Raw genomic sequence first — 18456 nt, forward strand, 5'->3', positions numbered from 1 at the left:
TGCCCCTGGGCCTCTGCAGCTGCACAGTGGAAACATCAGTCACTTGGAACCACCTTTCGACCCCCTGGCTGCGGAGCAGGGGCAAGGGAGGGAGGTTCCGCAGGTGGGAGATAGCATGCGCCCTCAGCTCCCCTTAATGGCAATTTGCACAGGAGCACATCTTCCATGCCTGACCTGTGGGTTTTTTCCTTGAAATCCCCTACTTCACTTTTTAAACTTTATCGCCATCTCGCGGCTACTTTTAATATTGCATGTGAGTGACTCCCCACAGGTTAACCCGCCTTGTGATCACGCTCTCCCTTACCTACGTACTTTTTGAGCTCCTGTCTCGGGCCCTCGCACAGAAAACCAAGCTGATAAAGAGGAAGAAAGCCCAAGAGTATTATTGTAATTATGACTGAATATGCTTTAACCCTCACCAGTCAGGTTTGCTTTGCCAGGTTGCTGTTGAACTTGTGCAGCTTCTAGCCGATGCCGCAGCCAGCGGCGCTGTCCCCCACCCCATGACAGGGAGACAAGTCCTGCTCTCTGACAAGTCACTCGAGAGCTGTGGGGCATCTGAGAACGGAATATCGATCTTATATACACAAAATTACATGAATGACAAGTGCCCAGCGTAGAAAAAAAATCCAAAAGTGAAAGTTGAAATTGTCTTTAATTCCATCACACCGAGATAACTATTGAGATAGTTATTTTGATGTTATTTTGATGTACATCATCCATGTTTTTATGCATCTGTGTCACAAAAGTGGTATCATTATATGCATGTTCTTTTTAAACTTCCTTTCAGAAAAATGTGAAAGCCTCTTCCTTGTTCGCTTCTAGAGTCCTGGAGTCTAGAACCTAGAGCCTAGACCCTGAAGGATCCTCTGAAAGTAGTTGTTAAATACCTCTTACACTGTTGGGGGGGATGCAAACCAGTGCAGCCACTCTGGAAAGCAGTATGGAGGTTCCTCAAAAAGTTAAAGATAGAATTACCCTACAACCCAGTTATTGAACTACTAGGCATTTACCCAAAGAATACTAATTCGAAAAGATACAAGCTCCCTGTTTCTTGCAGCATTATTTGTAGTAGCCAAGATATGGAAGCAACCCAAGTATCCACTGATAAATGAACAGATAATGATGTGGTGTGTGTGTCGATGGAATATTACTCGGCCATCAAAAAGAATGCAGTCTTGTCATTGGCAACCATGTGGATGGAGCTAGAGGGTATTATGCTAAGTGAAATAGAGAAAGTCAAATGTCATATGATTTCATTCATGTGGAATTTAAGAAACAAAACAGATGACCATATGGAAAGGAAAAAAAGAGGGGGGAGCAAACCATAAGAGACTCTTTTTTTTTTAAGGTTTTATTTATTTATTTGAAAGACAGAGATGACAAGTAGGCAGAAAGGCAGGCAGAGATGGGGGGAGGGCTCGATCCCAGGACCCTGGGATCATGACCTGAGCCAAAGGCAGAGGCTTTAACCCACTGAGCCACCCAGCCCCCCCCATAAGAGACTCTTAATGGTAGAGAACAAACTGAGGGTTGATGGAAGGGGGTGGGTTGGATGGGTGATGGGCATTAAAGAGGGCATTTCCTGTCTTGAGCACTGGGTGTCATATCCCAGTGATGAATCACTACATTCTATGCTTGAAACACTTTATGTTAACTAACTAGAATTTAAATAAAAACTTGGAAAAGAAAAAAATAAACCTAAAAAATGGAAATAGTTGTTAAATGAATATGAATAAGCAATATTCATAATTGCTTTAATACCTGCATACAATTTCACTTTGGGGATAATTCACCTACTCTCATCTGATATCAGGATTCTTTCTACTTTATGATTAACAAAACTACAAAAAGCGAAGACAGTGGAGTTGTATGAGTCTTACCGTTTAGCGTCACGGTAGCGGGGTCCCTCCGTCGACCTGGCGATTATAAGCCAGCCGCAACAATGCTGGTGACCTCTTGCCAGATAAAAGACAAGCTCTGATATTAGAAGATTGCCGTGTTTGTGCAAATTCTACGCATCAGAACAAGACCAAGCTGACATCCTCTCCCTCAGAACTGTAATCTGTAATCCTCAGGTCTGTCTGCAAGTTAGAATCACGTGGGGAAATTTTAGAACTAGGGATGCCCCGGGTCCCGCCCCCCAGAGATTCTGACTTAACTGGTCTCCGGTGGGTCTCACATTATTTTCCAGAACTCCAGGGCAAGTCGAAGTGCAGCCAGGATAGAGAAACTCTACTTTCTATGGAGTTTCCCCCAGATTTCGTGTCAGGGAGATCCTCCCAAGAGGGGAAACAGCCCCAGTAAAGAAGCCCTTCTTGAGTGTGCGTGGTCAGGATGAACATAATACCCTATTTGCTCAGACACCAGGCAGCAAGCTCTGCATCCTCCGGCTAATTGGAACCCCTCAGGGCTGTTTTTGGGAATTAACAACATAAGTAATGCGAGCAGAGGGACCATCTATGTAGATAACTTGCCAATACCGTAATGACTGTACATAGAGCACCCATGATCCTTGTGCACATAAAGCCAGGACTGCATCTCTCTGTTCTAATACAGCAAACCCATTAGCAGCCATTATCCTTATAACCGGACGCAGGTATTAAAACGGGCTTCAGTTGCCCAGTGGAGGAAATTGACTTTGGAACTACATCTATGCTTTGTAATTGGTTGAGCACCATTTGGGAGATTTATGAAGGAGCTTCTCCCGGATTCTTCAGACTCGGAGAACCATATTCCTTCGAGAATTCCTTAGCCTGATTACTGTTTGCTCTCCTTTCGCATGTTCCAGACGTCTGGGCAATGCCGTTTGAACAGAGCATGCCCAGAACCCTTACCCCGCCACCCACCACCCCCCAAGGTGCAATTAAATACTTCACATGGGACCAAAATGCCAGACAGTCCCATGGGCGGGAAAGGAGCTCAGGGCATTGGATTTAGTCCCTGCTCCCCAGGAGATTCTAGTTAAAAATAAAAGTAAACAACAGAGAAACGTTCTCTAGTGCCAAAAACAGCTCTAGCCATATTTCTTTGGGGAATAAAACGTCTCATTTTTAAAACTGCAGTGAACTGACAGTTCCTTATATTTTTCTCTTCCCACGCAATTGGTTTTGACCTGTGCGGTTCTTTCTCGTCTTTTGAGTATCGTGGCTGCAATTTTTGGAGGGCTTGGTGGGGGGATCCCTGGAGAATGAGAAAGGTCAGGTTTGCGTCTTTCTCCAATGTGTTAGGGTAGAATTCAAAGTGAATGAAATAAAAGTTCTATGAAGTCTTCTTGATGTAGAGGTTTAAGTTCCCAGCGTGCCTGCCTGAGAGCAGTTCGCAGTGACGATGAATTCCGTCTACATCTGCTCACTGGGGCAGCAGCAGGTGTAGAACCGTTGGCTTCCAATACAAGTTCGCAAATCGAGATGATCACATACGTTCTTCTTCTAGGAGACCTTTCTGAAAACACACCTGATTGAAATGAATAATAAAACGATCATCACCAACCTTGGTTTCTGTGTTGAAATAGTTCGTGACCTCTCCTGCCGGAATATTTCCATTGGCATTAAACATGCCCGGTTCCTCCCAGGCAGGAAAATAAAGCCTCCTTCAATCCCACACCCTGTTATGATTGCCAGGGGCTGTCACCCGAACACACACACATATACACGTGCGTGTGTACACACACACGTGCACGCACACACACATATACACATGTGTGCATACACACACACACAGGTCACCTCACTGTTAGTGTCCATTTCCCCACTTACACTTATATCCTCTCTCTGGCTTCGGCCTCTATCACTCCACTGAAATGTCTCCAGCCAAAAAGACAAAAATGTGTTTGTTCCAAAATGTAATGGGCACTTTGCCTTCTTTACCTCACTTGACTTTTCGGGTAGTGTTTAGCGCTGTGGGTCACTCTCTCCTTGACACGCCATTTGCCTTGACTTCAGGACACCTCCTTCTCTTGGGATTTTTTTCCCTACATCTCTGGCCATGCTTGGGGTCCTTTTTTGCCTCCTTGGCTCCCCTAAACCTTGTGGTTCGGCACTGCCCTGCTCTCTCCCCTTTCCTCTACTTTCTATAGCTTCTCCGCCGTGGGACCCACCCAACTCCATGCTTCCAAATCCCAGCTGTGAACTCTCGAAACTATTCCCACCCCGATCCCCTAATCATTCTACTGAACCCTGAAACCACGTGCCCAACGGACCCCACAATCGCAGCATGTCCGGAGCTCAGCTCTAACACTCACCCTCAGCAACCTCCATGTTCTCACGTCTGTGACAAAGGCAACATATATTCTGTGTGTCTCCACGAGGCACTACCCAGAGCCCCTGTGCCAAACCAGAAACCTGGCCATCACTCTTGGAGGACCAAGCCTCTACATCCATTAGATCTACTTCCTGAATGTCTCAGACACGTCACCACTTTCAATCTTGGCTACTGTCTCCGTCCCTTCTGGCTGCTAGGACAGATTACCCAAATTGTGCGGCTTATAAACAACAGAAATGTATCTCTCAGAATTCTGGAGGCTGGCGAGTCCAAGGTCAAGGTGCCGGCAGATTCCTGTCTGGTGAGAACCTGCTTCCTGGTCCACACTACAGCCGCTCATGGCAAAAGGAGATGAGGAAGCTCTCTGGGATCTGTTTTATAAGGGCACGGATCCCATTCACAAGGGTTCCACCCTCATGAGGTGATCACCTCCCAAAGACTTCCACCTCTAAACGTCATTGAATCGAAGATTACCTTTCAACATCTGAGTCTAGGTCAGGGATCAGAGAAGGGACACGAACATTCAGCCGAGAGTGGCTTCTGTGGGTTTACTCAGGCAGCCTGCATTGTCCTTCACAGGGATCCCCTCAGCCGGCACCGCCCCCCACCGACAAGGCACACTGTTTCCATTCTTGCTGATCCGCTCTCCCTGCTCCAGCCAGAACTCTCTCTATACTGCAATCCTTCCCTGCTGTCAGGACCTCCCATCACTCCCAGCATACACCGCCTCAGCATGGGCTCCCCCTCTCACCTTTCCACCCTTCCATGTCCGCCAGCTCCCCTGCACAGCACTCCAGCACAGGACTGGGGTACCTGCCTTACTGTGTCTGACCCCAAGCCCTTTGCATATGCGGCTCCCTGGGCTTGAATCACACCTCCCACCCAGCCTACCCCACTGTTTTGCCTCATCATCATCTACATATCCTCATACAGCCTCCCCAGAAAAACATCCTGGAGCCCCTGGAGGCTGCGAGAGTGGCCTCTTGTCTTCTCCCAGAGCACCTGTGTGCACTTCTAACCCATCACCCATTACACCACACTGAATCAGCCCATGTATCTGTCTGTTACCTTTTTGCTCTAAGAAGATTGTAAATTCCATAATGGCAGAGTCTGAATCTTATTCATCACGTGCTCACAACATCTGTCAATTGCCTGGCAAACAGAGTAAGTGATTAATAGACATCAAATGAATAAATGCAGCATGATTTTACTTTTCTAGTAGAGGGATGGTATGGGGAGTAGGAATGGAAGCCATCATTTTAAGGCATTGAATCATAAAATCACCCCCAGAAGAAAGATAACAAGCCCTTTACCTGTCACCCTAGTTAACGGGATCTTTAGTCATATCTGCATGCCATAAACTGTTTAAATAGTCCAACTAGTATGGTTCTTTTAATTTGTCCAAGGGAATCACTTCTCGGCCTTTTGGCTAAGATCAAGTGTAATTTGTCCAAGGGAGTGAAACTAAAATGGAATGGTGTATTTGTATGTAGATACCTGCAAGTGTTCCTAAAACTCTGATATTCACGTTTTTTTATTTTGCAGTTTTTAAAATTATGTTCCGTTAGCCACTGTGTCGTACATCATTTGGTTTTTTTTTAAAGATTTTATTTATTTATTTGACAGAGAGATATCACAGGTGGGCAGAGAGGCAGGCAGAGAGAGAGGAAGGGAAGCAAGCTCCCTGCTGAGCAGAGAGCGTGATGTGGGGCTCGATCCCTGGACCCTGGGATCATGACCTGAGCCGAAGGCAGAGGCTTTAACCCACTGAGCCACCCAGGCGCCCCCGTCATTAGTTTTTGATGTGGCATTCAATGATCCATTAGTTACGTATAACACCCAGTGCTCGTCACAACACATGCCCTCCTTAATAGCCATCGCCCTGTTAACACCTCCCCCCACCCCCTTCTTTCTGAGACCCTCAGTTCGTTTCCCGGGGTCCATAGTCTCTCATGGTTCATCTCCCTTCTTGATTTCAACCCCTTTGGATTTCCCTCCCTTCCTGTACCTGTACCTGGTAGAAGGAGAGCCGCTAACATTTCCTTGTTCTCCGATCAACATGTTTGCCTGCGCCCTCTTCTGGATGAATGAAGAATAGCTTGAATGTGAAAAAATTTCTGTAAGAAATGTTTTGGGACCAACTCCACAGGGTGTCCTGGGTTCAGATCAATTCACATGTTCCAGAGGAGAAAGAGTAGTTGAAAGCCCAGGAGGCAAGCGTGTGATGTCGCCACTGGTCAAGAAACTGTAGTGTCATACCTGCCCACTGATGGGATGGGAGGTCCAGGCCCTGTGGGGCCTTGTGTTCCTCCAGCTGAGAACTTAAACGGGCTTCCTGGTGGCATTGCCCTCCCCCCAGAACATGCAGTCCAGCCCCCTTCTAGACCAGACCAGGGAACCACCTCTACCCACTGATTCTCTTTAAGGCCTGGGTGCCAGATTTAGCAGATATTTGGCAAATATTTTCTTTTCTCTGGAAACCCTATCTCTGACGTACCCAGCCACCCTGGCGCTGGTCTGACGCTGTCTTGCTTCACTGTGTCAACTCACAGGTTTTTCTTCTTAAAGTTAATTAGTCTCTTCAATTGCTTCAATTATTTTTTTAAGAAACATTTTTGATCATTTTTTATTTGTATTAAGCCCTTCCCCATTCTTTGTTTTTACTTCGTTGTTTTACTTGCTACTAATTATTTTTGACTACTTCCTTTTCCCTCACAAATTTTTTTCTAAGCTGATAATATCATCCAGTGATTTATTTTTATTTTAGCCTTACTTTTACTCCCACTCATGTTTTCACTGAAAGCTTTCGGTTTCTTGGTCAATTAAATTATTTGCACTTTTGTATCCTCTTCTCTTATTTTCACATTTTACCGATTCTTTTCTATTAAAGTCCACTTTCTGGAGTTTGAATCTTGGCTGTGAATTAGTCTTTGTTTCATTTTTACTTTATCTACTCTCCACTAATTATTCCTGACTCCTGTGTGTGTGTGTGTGTGTGTGTGTGTGTGTGTGTGTGTTTTATTTTAATTTGACATTTTACTTGACATTTAAGCCTTTTTGGCTTCTTCTTTTATTATTCAGACAAATATTATCTTTTGATTTTATTTTTAAATTGTTATTTCTTTTTCCTCTTATTTTACAAAGAGCAATTCAAGAGACACGCTGATAAACACAGTGGGTAGGATGGCGTGCACTTTGAAGGGGAGCACGAGACTCTCCTTCATCCCTAGGGTGAGCCCTCCCTGGAGAGAAGGTCAGGGCTCAGCAACCTGCTGGTTGCTCTCCTGCCCTAAGTTTCCCATGAGCAAAGAAATATAGAACGTTGAGTCAGGAAGTGAGATAAGGATTGGGGTCTTGGATACTGCTTTCTGCATGTAATAGTCATTTTGCAATAGTATGTATACATCTGTACCGAAAACATTATTATAGGTAACTTCACAGGGACAGCTGTCCTTGGCCTTGATGGAAAGTGAAGTTCAGGAGGTCTAAGGATAAGAGATTCCTCTTATATCCTCTCTAAAAAATTTTAATTATGTTAAGAAGGCAGGAAAGAAGGAAGGAAAGGAAGGAAGGGAGGGAGGGAAAGGAAAATGAATCCAAAAGGGAAAAAAGGAGGGATGGAAGGAGGGGAAAAAATGAAAATGAAATTTCAGGAGTTTTTGTATCAACCTCCTTTTTGCACAACCTAAGAGAGGAAAGATAATCTAGACCTTAGAAAGACTCAGGACTCCAGAAATTCACCTCCAGTGTGGCTGTTTGCACACAGTGGTTTTCAGCAAAGTGGCAGGGATGGGGGGCATTTTTGTCCTCCACAGGGGACGTTTGGCAATGCCTGGAGGCTTTGTTGGTTATCCCAACTGGGAGGGCGGGGGGGGGGGGTGCCACTGGCATTTAGGGGATAAAAGCCAAGAATGTGCCCAGGGCCCTATAATGCACAGGGCAACCCCCAGACACAAGAGACGTTACCCAGCCCAAAATGTCAACAAAGCTGAGGTTAGAAACCCTGCTGTAATGGCAGGTTTCTTAACAACCTTCCTGTTACCTGACGGGACTCCCATTCACTCCCATTCAGGGACCTCTTCCCAAAGATCCCCTCTGGCGAACCCGGTTTCAGCTCCATCAACCAATGTCCAAGATGTCCTCTCTCTCTCTCTTATTTCTCTACAAATTACTTCTCCACACATCTTCCCTGGGTTGAGGTGCTCAGACCTCAATTTTCTCTGCCCAGAGTACTGCTTCTTCCTTTTGGGCCCTAGTTCAGTCAGTTAGCTTTCCCTGAGAAGGGAATGGCCTGAGGAACATGCAGCTTCTCACTAGACAGGATGGACAACCCACACTTTGGCCAGAGCCGCAGAAGCCCATGTCACCCATCCCAGCAGGTCACTACGAGCAGCCCAGGCAGAGAGAACTCTGGACTTCCTGAGGACCATAGCTCCATGTTTCCAGACCCAGCAGGTTCCCCATGACTGCTTTTCTCTGCAAGCTCTGCATGGCCTGACAGAGCCCCCGTGGCTCTTTCAGCTTACAGGTTTGAGGCAAAGAGAGACGAGGAGCTATGGATGAGGGGAAGCGGGCATCCACCCTGAAGAACATGGGTTCTGGAACGAGAGCACCTGCACTCAACCCCCAGCCCTGGTCAATGCCTTAATCACTCTGTGCCTCAGTTCCTTCTATGTAAAATGGGGCTATCTTAAAGGGTCGCTGTAAGGATTAAACAAGTCAGGACAAGGAAAACCGTTGGCACAGTGCCAGACACAACTGCCTGGTAAAGGAGGGTGTCATTAAAGAAGAGCCAGGCCATGAACCCACAGCCAGGAAGCAAACGTTCTGGCCGCCAGAACTGCCCTTAGATAGCATTGTTACGATTGAATCAACCAGAGGGTCAGCATGACCAGAAGTGCCCTCTCTCTCGGAGGTTAAGTGAAAACTTAAATTTCACTTCCTTACAAGGGCAAGGGGACTCGACTCCGTCCTACTTCACATTAATTCTGTTTCTTCCTTGCTATTTAAGAATGAGTACAGCAAGTACCATTCTCCAAGCTTCCCTGCTGGTTGATTCTCAGCTCCTTCTCCTTTGCCCCAGGGGAGTTCTTGGCCTTCCCCGGTAGAACTCTGTAAATAATTATTATGAAATACAAGTGAAATGGGATTTTAATTATTTTATTAAAGATAAATACAGCTCTACCCTTGAAGTCATATAAAATAAAATAGTTTTTAAATCACTGGCGATAGTTATATTTTTCCACCAGCTGAGTTTTAAAATATGGGAAAAGCCCAGGATAAATTAAGAAAGATTTCAGCCTATTAACATTCTTAAACAGTTTTAAATAGATCAAGAATCCAGTTGTAATATCTATGGATTTTTGGTTCCTTCTTATTTCCTGATAGTACCACATGTTTTATAATTTAACATCTTTTTAAGGGGGTAACTTTCTGAAAACTTAAAATAAAATCCTGTCTTTAACCTTCAAAAATATTTTTTTAATGGAAAGTTTGTGTATCATTTTAACAGAATACTTACATCCATCTTACGACTGAGGGGATAATCAAGCCATTCTTTCTCATATCCCAGCACATACTAGAGAATCTGGAATAGAGAAGATATTTCTTTTATGTTTGTCGAATGAATAAAACATGCATATGAATTCATAAATGAACTATAGAAGCTATTTGAATTTTAATTTTTGCTTTGGGTTGTTTGTTAGTTTGTCTGTTTAACTAGCTTCTTTTATGGAAACTACTACCAACAATAGTTTGGCATGAGAATCACATTTGACATTACGCCTTTCCATCTTTATTTCCTGACATCTCTTTGACCTAGGGAAGGACAAATAGTTCATTATCTGTAGAGCAAACCAATTATATACTCAGAGGTCACAGACCAGGTCTCAGTCCGGCGTAATCAGCCTCCCATCCAACCAGCCCAGTGTAAGGATACTAGAAAGAGAGGCTAGTATCTGGCTACTGAGAGAGAGGTGACTCCCAATCCAGGGTCTGGCTGTTTCCTAAGCCCTGGAGCCTCAATCTTGTGTATGAACCAGAACAATTGGGGTTTTGTTGAGATGATAGATGTCCATGTCTGGCATACAGTGAGTCCTCTGTACATAGGCTATGTGTTAGGTCCTGATCCCAATCACTTCTGTAGAAATAATGGGAAACTCATAGGAAAGCCAACTGGATAGTAGGAAGCGCTCCTACCTGTTAGCTAATTCCGTAGTTCTCAATCCTTGGCTAAATGCTGACATCACCTACTGAACCTTTGAAAAACTCTGATGTTTCGTACCCATCCTCAGAGAGCCCGATCTTAACAGGAATGAGGTATCTATATGGTCCTAGAGTTGCCCCAGAGGATTCTAGTGGACCTTCCAGGGCTGAGAGCTACTAACCTGACAGGTGTACACAATCGTGTCCCTGTCCTCTGGTACGTCATAAGTTTGGTGATAAAGAACTACTGAAGTACATTTTTATTTGAGTGTTTGTTCTTGTCCTTAAACTCTATTTAACTGGGTGTGTTGGATATCTTTTAAGTAAGATCTTCGATGCTGATTCCAGAGTCTCCCTCCCAAAGGGCAGTGTCTAATCCGCACTCATAAAATGAAAAATTTATCACATAATAATTTACGTAATAAATTATTACATCGTTTATTGAACATCATCTATGTGCCAGGAACTGTGTATTCTTCTGGGATCCAGAAATGAGCATGACACAATCTTTGCATCAAGTTGCTCCCGGTCTAACGGGGGAACAGTGACAGTTTAATGTGACATGTGACCCCATATGGGTACGTACTGGAGAAAGGTCGCTAACCCAGGCTCTGGAGAGAGAGAGCCTTAGAGCACATCCAGAGCAGGTGATGATAAGGGTAGATAGGAATTACCTGCCCAGAGAAGAGCGGTCCAAAGACAGAATGTTGGATGAGTGGGGAGGAGTTTGCCAATTTCATATGATAAACATATGACTTAATATTGTTTCATCTTCAAAGTATTAGGGTAAGTCTGTAGGTACCTAACATACATTGAAGATTTTTTTTGGATAATAGGGGTTTAGACTTTCCTACCTGGCAACTTCTTATCAATTAAATTCCCCAGGAAATATGTGTGATAATACCCTCACATGGTATGTTAAAGAAGTTGGATAAATAACGGCTAATATCATTTCTGTCTTTTTAAGTTCTACAACACAGATAAAATTAATTTTCAAGCTTCCCTTTCTCTCCCTTTTCCTGATTTAATAGACTAGTCAAGGCAGGCTTTTTGTGCCCGTCATTGTCCGTATATAAGATAGACAGAAGAGTGGAAATGTCAGTCGTGTTCCAAGTAAAATAATTCCCAGAGAGTTGGCCTGTTGACAGCTCTGGTTTTAACCACATAGTCAGATTGATTTAAAAATATATTACTCCTTATGTTCAGTGATTTTCAACCATAGATTATTGAATTTTAAGAGGGACATCAAAGCATTGCAGAATTGACATTTGACTTAAATTCTACATAAACACGGTATTCCGGTGTTCTCACCTCCCATTATCTTATAGTTCAGCTACACAGGGGTTGACTTTTTCCCCTTCCAAAAACTTCATGTTTAAAGATGCTTTCTGATCTTTAAATGGAAAGTGCTATTGATGATCCACTAAAATATTTCCTTCCGTCAGATAATCTGTATATCATAGCTTTGAGTTCAACTCAGGATATCTAATTCTTCACTATTCTTTTCTTTCAAAGCTAAACTTTATAAAAAGAAGAATGTATTGGCTCAAGGAATAGTAATAGGGGAGAATGAATGCAGACCCTCAACTGATGTGATTAAGACTCTAGCTGGGTCTCCTCATCTCTCGGTTATGTTGCCTTCATTCTCTGGTAGGTTCTGTCTCCGCACAGGGGAACCTGGGCTCTGACAGACCAAAGCCCCAAGGGAATATAGCTCATGGTCTCTGAAAGGGAAGCTACCAGGGAACCAAGCCTTCAAGTCCCCAAAAGAACTCTGATTGGCCCTTGTTGGCTACTCAGGACCAATTGGGCCACTCTGGACCAATCACTCTGTCTGGGGAGATGAGCTTTTCTGATTGACCCTTGGCTCCACCACTGATGGACAGGCCCACCAGAACCACAGGGAGAAGGGAAAAGCAGTCCCCACGACATAGAAATCGAGGGCAGACAAATTAAGAGATGAGCATTACCAGGAGGAGTGTTATTATAGCGTTTCTCTTGTCCCTCCCTCAAAATTGCAATATTTTCACTAAGCAAGAAACGAAGATCCAATAGAAAAATTAACTATTACATAGTTGGCTGTTCTTCCCTTTTGAAAACTCTTTCAACTACTGACACATTTCCCTTCTGTGAGCAATCGACTGTTTCTGCAACATCACAAAATTCTCTTTGGTGATTCAGCTGTCCGAGAAAATTCTTGGTATCTCCTACAACTAGTGTCTCAGAAAAAGAATTACAGTTTAATAAAATACAAATAACATTAACCAAACCTGTTTAGCTTGAGTTTGTTATTTCTCCAGGGAAGATAGGGACTGCGGAAGAAGGAGATAGGCGGAAAATTACAAGCAATTTCATTTTTGTGCTATTCACCATATAAGACTTCTGTGAGGGGTTGATAGTGTATTTGTATCCCTATATAGTGATTTAGGCTGAAAGGCGCTGGTTTCCTGGCACTCAGATACACTCTAACAGGATAGAATGACCTTAGAAAGGTCACTAACGATGGTCCTCAGTTCTGAAAGTTCAGGAACTGTTTTTTCCTAATTCATTCAAGCATTATCAATATCTCCAAGTGAGGCTAATACCAAACTTACAGAAGAAATCTGAGAATCTCCCTGAAACCTCCCTGCATGTATATTTCCATAGTGAGCAGGTCGTCCTAATTTCATCTTCTTAATATACCTCCCCATTCTCAACCCATTTTCCCCTCTGCCTCTGTACACACAGACTCTTACTGTCTCTAATCTAGACTGTGGTTCTACTCTTCTGATATCCTGACTCAATCCTCCCCCATCCTTAATCAGTTCTTTATACTGAGGTCAATATCCACATTCAAAATGTAAATCTGGGTTGAACTCCCAATCGTGGAACACTGGGACAGAGTAAGTAGGTCTGCAATTAATATTTGAAATGGTAGTTCGAAGGGAGGGGAGAGTCAGTGATTTTTCTCTCTTTCAGAGGAAGTTTCTAGAAGAAGCCAAACTGTAACCTCCAAGTTGCTTGGCGAACGTGGCATATTATCAAGATCTGCTACTAGAATCCCCTTAATGCCCGCTGGTGTCAAACCCGGCCAGTGTGATGCATCCCTGTCCACTTCATGGGTAAATCGCATCTGTAAGCCAGCTGGTCGGAGAATCTTCCTCAGGGCTGAATAAAGGAAATTCTCAATTTCTCTATTCTCAATTCATTTTTCTTTTAAAGCTTCCTGCTTCCTCTATCCCTTTTGCTGATGTAGTCATGTTTTAGAAATGGTAATGAGGGGCACCTGGGTGGTTCAGTCATGTGGGCATCTGACTCTTGATTTTGGCTCTAGTCATGACCTCGGGTTCGTGAGTTTGAGCCCCACACCTGGCTCCGTGCTAGGTGTGGAACCTTCTTGGGATTCTGTCTTTCTCTCTCCTTTCCCCCTCCCTGCTCCTGTACACACGTTCTCTAAATAAATAGGCAAGTAAGAAAGTAAGTAAAATGGTAATGAAACCAGTAGGCTCAAGTTGGACACTCTTCTTCCAGATTTAGGCCTAAGAAATTATTCTGAGGAGATAAAATAATAGATTACATTAGAGAGAGAGAGAGACAATAATCTTTAAAATATACATACTTCTGGGGCGCCTGGGTGGCTCAATGGGTTAAGCCTCTGCCTTTGGCTCAGGTCATGATCTCAGGGTCCTGGGATCGAGCCCCACATCGGGCTCTCTGCTCAGTGGGGAGTCTGCTTCCCCGCATCTCTGCCTGCCTCTCTGCCTACTTGTGATCTCTCTCTCTCTCTTTCTGTCAAATACATAAATAAAAAATCTTGAAAATATACATCCTTCTGCTTCTAGTCTTCACATCTGGATTTCAACTAGTTTAGCTAGTGACCCCCTGACATAGCCATGTTATACCACTTAAAATAATCTCCGAACTCTGCTATGTATAAATCAAATATTTGTATTTAATAAATATTTATTAATGATTGCATCATGAGGAAAGAAGTACTAAGCACCACAAATCACTGCATGAAGGAGTATGTTAATTAGTACCACATAGAACCAGAAATTTGGCACCAGGGGGAAGGACCGAACACTCCAAGTACCTCCTAAAACCAGAGCGGTCCTAACTCATCTTGTCAGCAGCTCCCACACATAAGCCTTTCCATACTGACCCTTCCATAGCAGTTTCTGTTGAGTGATTTCTCTGAAAACTAAGTGGGCATCTCCAGCTGTTCTGACTGAGGTCAGACTGATGCGGGTGACACAAAGGGGCCGCATGTTCCTAGGGGACAACTAGTATGAACAGAATATGAAATGCCACCTCCTGACGGAGTACCTTGCCTGGGGACCCGGCAGAGCCAGTGTCCTGAGGTGTGTTTCTCCCATACAGCGGCAGCCTCTTTCTAGACGGACTAGAAAGATGGGAAAATGCTGTTAGTGTTCTGTTCAGTCACCTGGCGAACTTGGCTCAGAAAGCCAGTTTCTCTGTCCTGAACCCAGTCTGAAGGGCCTTGCCTGATCTGCAGCCTAAATGAGTGGTTACTCACACGTTTCATCATCATCTTTAAGAGGATCCTTTCACACTGACGTGAGTCCGGTTTCCTCCGGGGTTTATTTAGATAATAAGAAATCACACTGAGGAGACTGCGTAACATACACCTAACCTGGGGCCATGCAAGGATTGGCAACTGCAGTAAAACCTGGAGTTTATAAAGAGAGGGGAAATGATGAGTTAGCTTTGTGCCGTCATAATGACCCAGCATCTCAGATCCTCTCACCATTTTATCTCTCCCACAGTGATGCAGGAACAACAACAACAAAACAAAAAAATGTATAATTCATACATAGAATCGTGTAATTAATGAAATCTTGAATAGTGATGGGCCTTTAGAAATGTCACAGCATGGGCGCCTGGGTGGCTCAGTGGGTTAAGCGTCTGCCTTTGGCTCAGGTCAGGATCTCAGGGTGCTGGGATGGACTCCAGCTCCCTGTGGAGCAGGGAGCCTGCTTCTCCGTCTTCCTCTGCTCCTCCCTCCACTCTTGTGCACATGCTCCCCCCCCTCAAGTAAATAAAATATATTTTTTTAATGTCACTTTAAGAATTCCTATTTTTCTCAAAATGTGCAGCTAACTCTTAGCAAAAACAAAAAGACCCAATCAAACTTGGGAATGAATCCAAACTATAAGTGAAAATAGAAACGATAACAACAATCTCGATGCCACCTTAAGGTGAAAGGAGGAAAGTGGAAACTTCTTTTCGATTCCACCCTGAAGAATCAGAGGACATATCCAGTAATATGCAATAATAATATCATTTGCCAGGATCAGAATCTTAAATGTGAAGTATGTTACAAACCTTCCTGGAACAATGTCATACATTCAGTAACTGTCCTTGTAAAAACAAGTGTCGATAATCTTTAACATTCAGTAATTAGTATCAAGCATCTGAGGATAGTGATACAAGGAAATCTAGGTCCTGACAATTTTTTTTAAGGTTTTATTTATTTCTTTGAAAGAGAGAGAGAGAGCATGAGTGGAGGTGGGGAGAGCAGAGGGAGAGGGAGAAGCAGACTCCCCACTGACATGGGCTTGACATGGAGCTCAATCCCAGGACCCCGAGATCATGACCTGAGCTGAAGGCAGAGAACTTAACCGACTGAGCCACCCTGGTGCCCTGGTCCTGACAATTTTATTTAGGTTTTTTGGGTGGGTTTTTTTGCTTGTTTGTTTTTTGTTTTTTGTTTTGAGATACAGAACGCTAGGATGATAGGACATCGATGCCATGTTTTACTTATTATATCATAATACAGAACGACAACCAGTGTGGTCATCCACGTGATACTTGAGTAATTCCTACAAAATCTCCAGCTTAGCCTAAATACCCCAGCAATCAGATACTACCTGTTTCAAGAGACAGCTGGTTCTCCCTCTGCACAGCTGACAATTAGGACGTTCTTCTTTATATGATTTCTGTCTCTCACTATACCCTCCCTGCGTTGGTCACACTTCCCGCCCACAGCGAGGCAGAACAAGTCCAGACTCTTTTCCATATGACCACATTTCATATACTTCAGGACACTTGCCAGCTCCTCTCTATCTTCTCTCCTTCAGACCGAAATTTTTCTTTTTCAAAAACAGAATTTAACAATCCGATAGAGACTGCCTATTACAGATCAGGGTCCTAGTGAGAAATGGGACATAGAGGTCGGTGGCTCTCTTGAACAGCTCACAGCTTGGTGAAGAAGACAACAGACGATCAGAATGGATAAAAATGAGATAAACACAGTTGCATTGATGAAAAAGATGCTGTGTGGCACGTAAGGTGGGGGGGATGATCTTCCTGGGAGAATCAAGGAAGACATGGCAGAGGGGGTGATGTTTGAGCTGAGTCTTAACAGGCAGGTAAGAATGGGCAGGCTACTATGGGTTGGGGCTTGGCCCGGAAGAGACCTGACTGCTTCTCCACGGAGAGGGAACGAGAGCAAATGCAACGGCCGGGAGGGGAGGGACTGAGTCAGGAAGAGCACCCCCGGGAAACTGCAAGGCAGCCAGGCACCGGCTGTCTGGGCAGTAGGAGAAAAGGGAGGGCGGAAATGGTTCATGGTCATGGGAAGCAGCATCTCCAAGGGCCTCCTAGGTTTGCTTGGCAACATGAGAACCATTTATTCGACAGGTGGCAAAAAGCCGCTGAAAGATCTCAAGCAGAGAAATGACACTGTCAGATTTGCATTTTAGTCAAATGGGTCAGATGGTGGTGCAGAGAGGAGAAGGGACAGTGACACAGGGAAGCAGCAAGAAGCAATGGAGGTAGCTGTCCCTAGGCAATAGAAACCAAGAGGCAACGTGGGGGTGGACTGTCGTGCAGGAAACATTCTCACCAGCCTCTAGTAACTGCCTCGATGTCAGTGAAACACATGGTCAGGGAGATTTTTTTTTTTTTAATTATTTCTTTCTTAAAGACTTCATCTTTTTCAACCATTGTACACCATGTGGTTTTCCATATCCACATCATTCTGGCTTCTTTCTTGATATGGATGGAATCTGGGGTCCCTGCTACCATAATTTAATTGCGATCTATTCTTCCCCACAGGGTAATGGTCCTGAAGTAATAGCCATGTCCCTGTCTCCATCGTGGTGTCAGCTTAAACTGCGATGAGGTCACAGTCCCACGCTATCAGGAACTATGATCAGACTAGCTATGGATTCCTTTATTTGCAGACGCCGAGTTGTGAGATATAGAATTCTGTGCAAGAGTAATTAGTTTTAAATTTCTTTTTGCAATTATGTTAAGTGAACGTGGAAGCGAATTTAAAAATACGAAGGGCATGACATTGAGCCTGAAGCGATGTCTTCAGAATAGGCAGATTAAAGAGAGGATTTTTACCAGTAGCTGAAACAAACCCTGCTCCTGTGCAACAGCTGCCCTGCAGATACAGTGGCCCGTCCATCCACCCCAAGCTCAGTGACCGTTCAGTGCATTTGCTGTGTGTCTTCATGAGAGTCGCTTTGAAAATGGACCGATTCCCAAAGCAAGAGGAGGGCATCCCAGTGGTCCCGCTGAGTCTTGGAATCTGTAGCACAAGGAGACATCACCAAAGCATACTCACAATTTCCCTAGGAGATGTGCTCGGTAGCATCTACACTCACCACTCCTTCCTGGTCATGGCCAGGCCTCCCACAATTCCCCAACTTTTTTTTTTTATTTGTTTATTTACAGCATAACAGTGTTCATTGTTTTGGCATCACACCCAGTGCTCCATGCAGTACGTGCCCTCCCTATTACCCACCACCTGGTTCCTCAACCTCCCCCCACCCCACCCCGCCCCTTCAAAACCCTCTGGTTGTTTTTCAGAGTCCATAGTCTCTCATGGTTCATCTCCCCCTCCATTTTCCCTCAACTCCCTCTCCTCTCCATCTCCCCATGTCCTCCATGTTATTTGTTATGCTCCACAAATAAGTAAGACCATATGATACTTGACTCTCTCTGCTTGACTTATTTCCGCTCAGCATAATTTCTTCC

The 18456-nt window shown here is 44.2% G+C and overlaps 1 protein-coding gene and 1 pseudogene across 6 annotated transcripts in view; both read left to right on the forward strand.

The window, feature by feature from the left end:
• Nucleotides 1-18456, forward strand: part of PHACTR1 (phosphatase and actin regulator 1) — a 558036-nt gene that overhangs the window by 185317 nt on the left and 354263 nt on the right. The window lies entirely within an intron of this gene.
• LOC123942787 lies at nucleotides 5673-5830 on the forward strand (annotated as a pseudogene).

The sequence above is a fragment of the Meles meles genome, chromosome 5, assembly GCF_922984935.1.
Source record: "Meles meles chromosome 5, mMelMel3.1 paternal haplotype, whole genome shotgun sequence".
NCBI lineage: Eukaryota > Metazoa > Chordata > Mammalia > Carnivora > Mustelidae > Meles > Meles meles.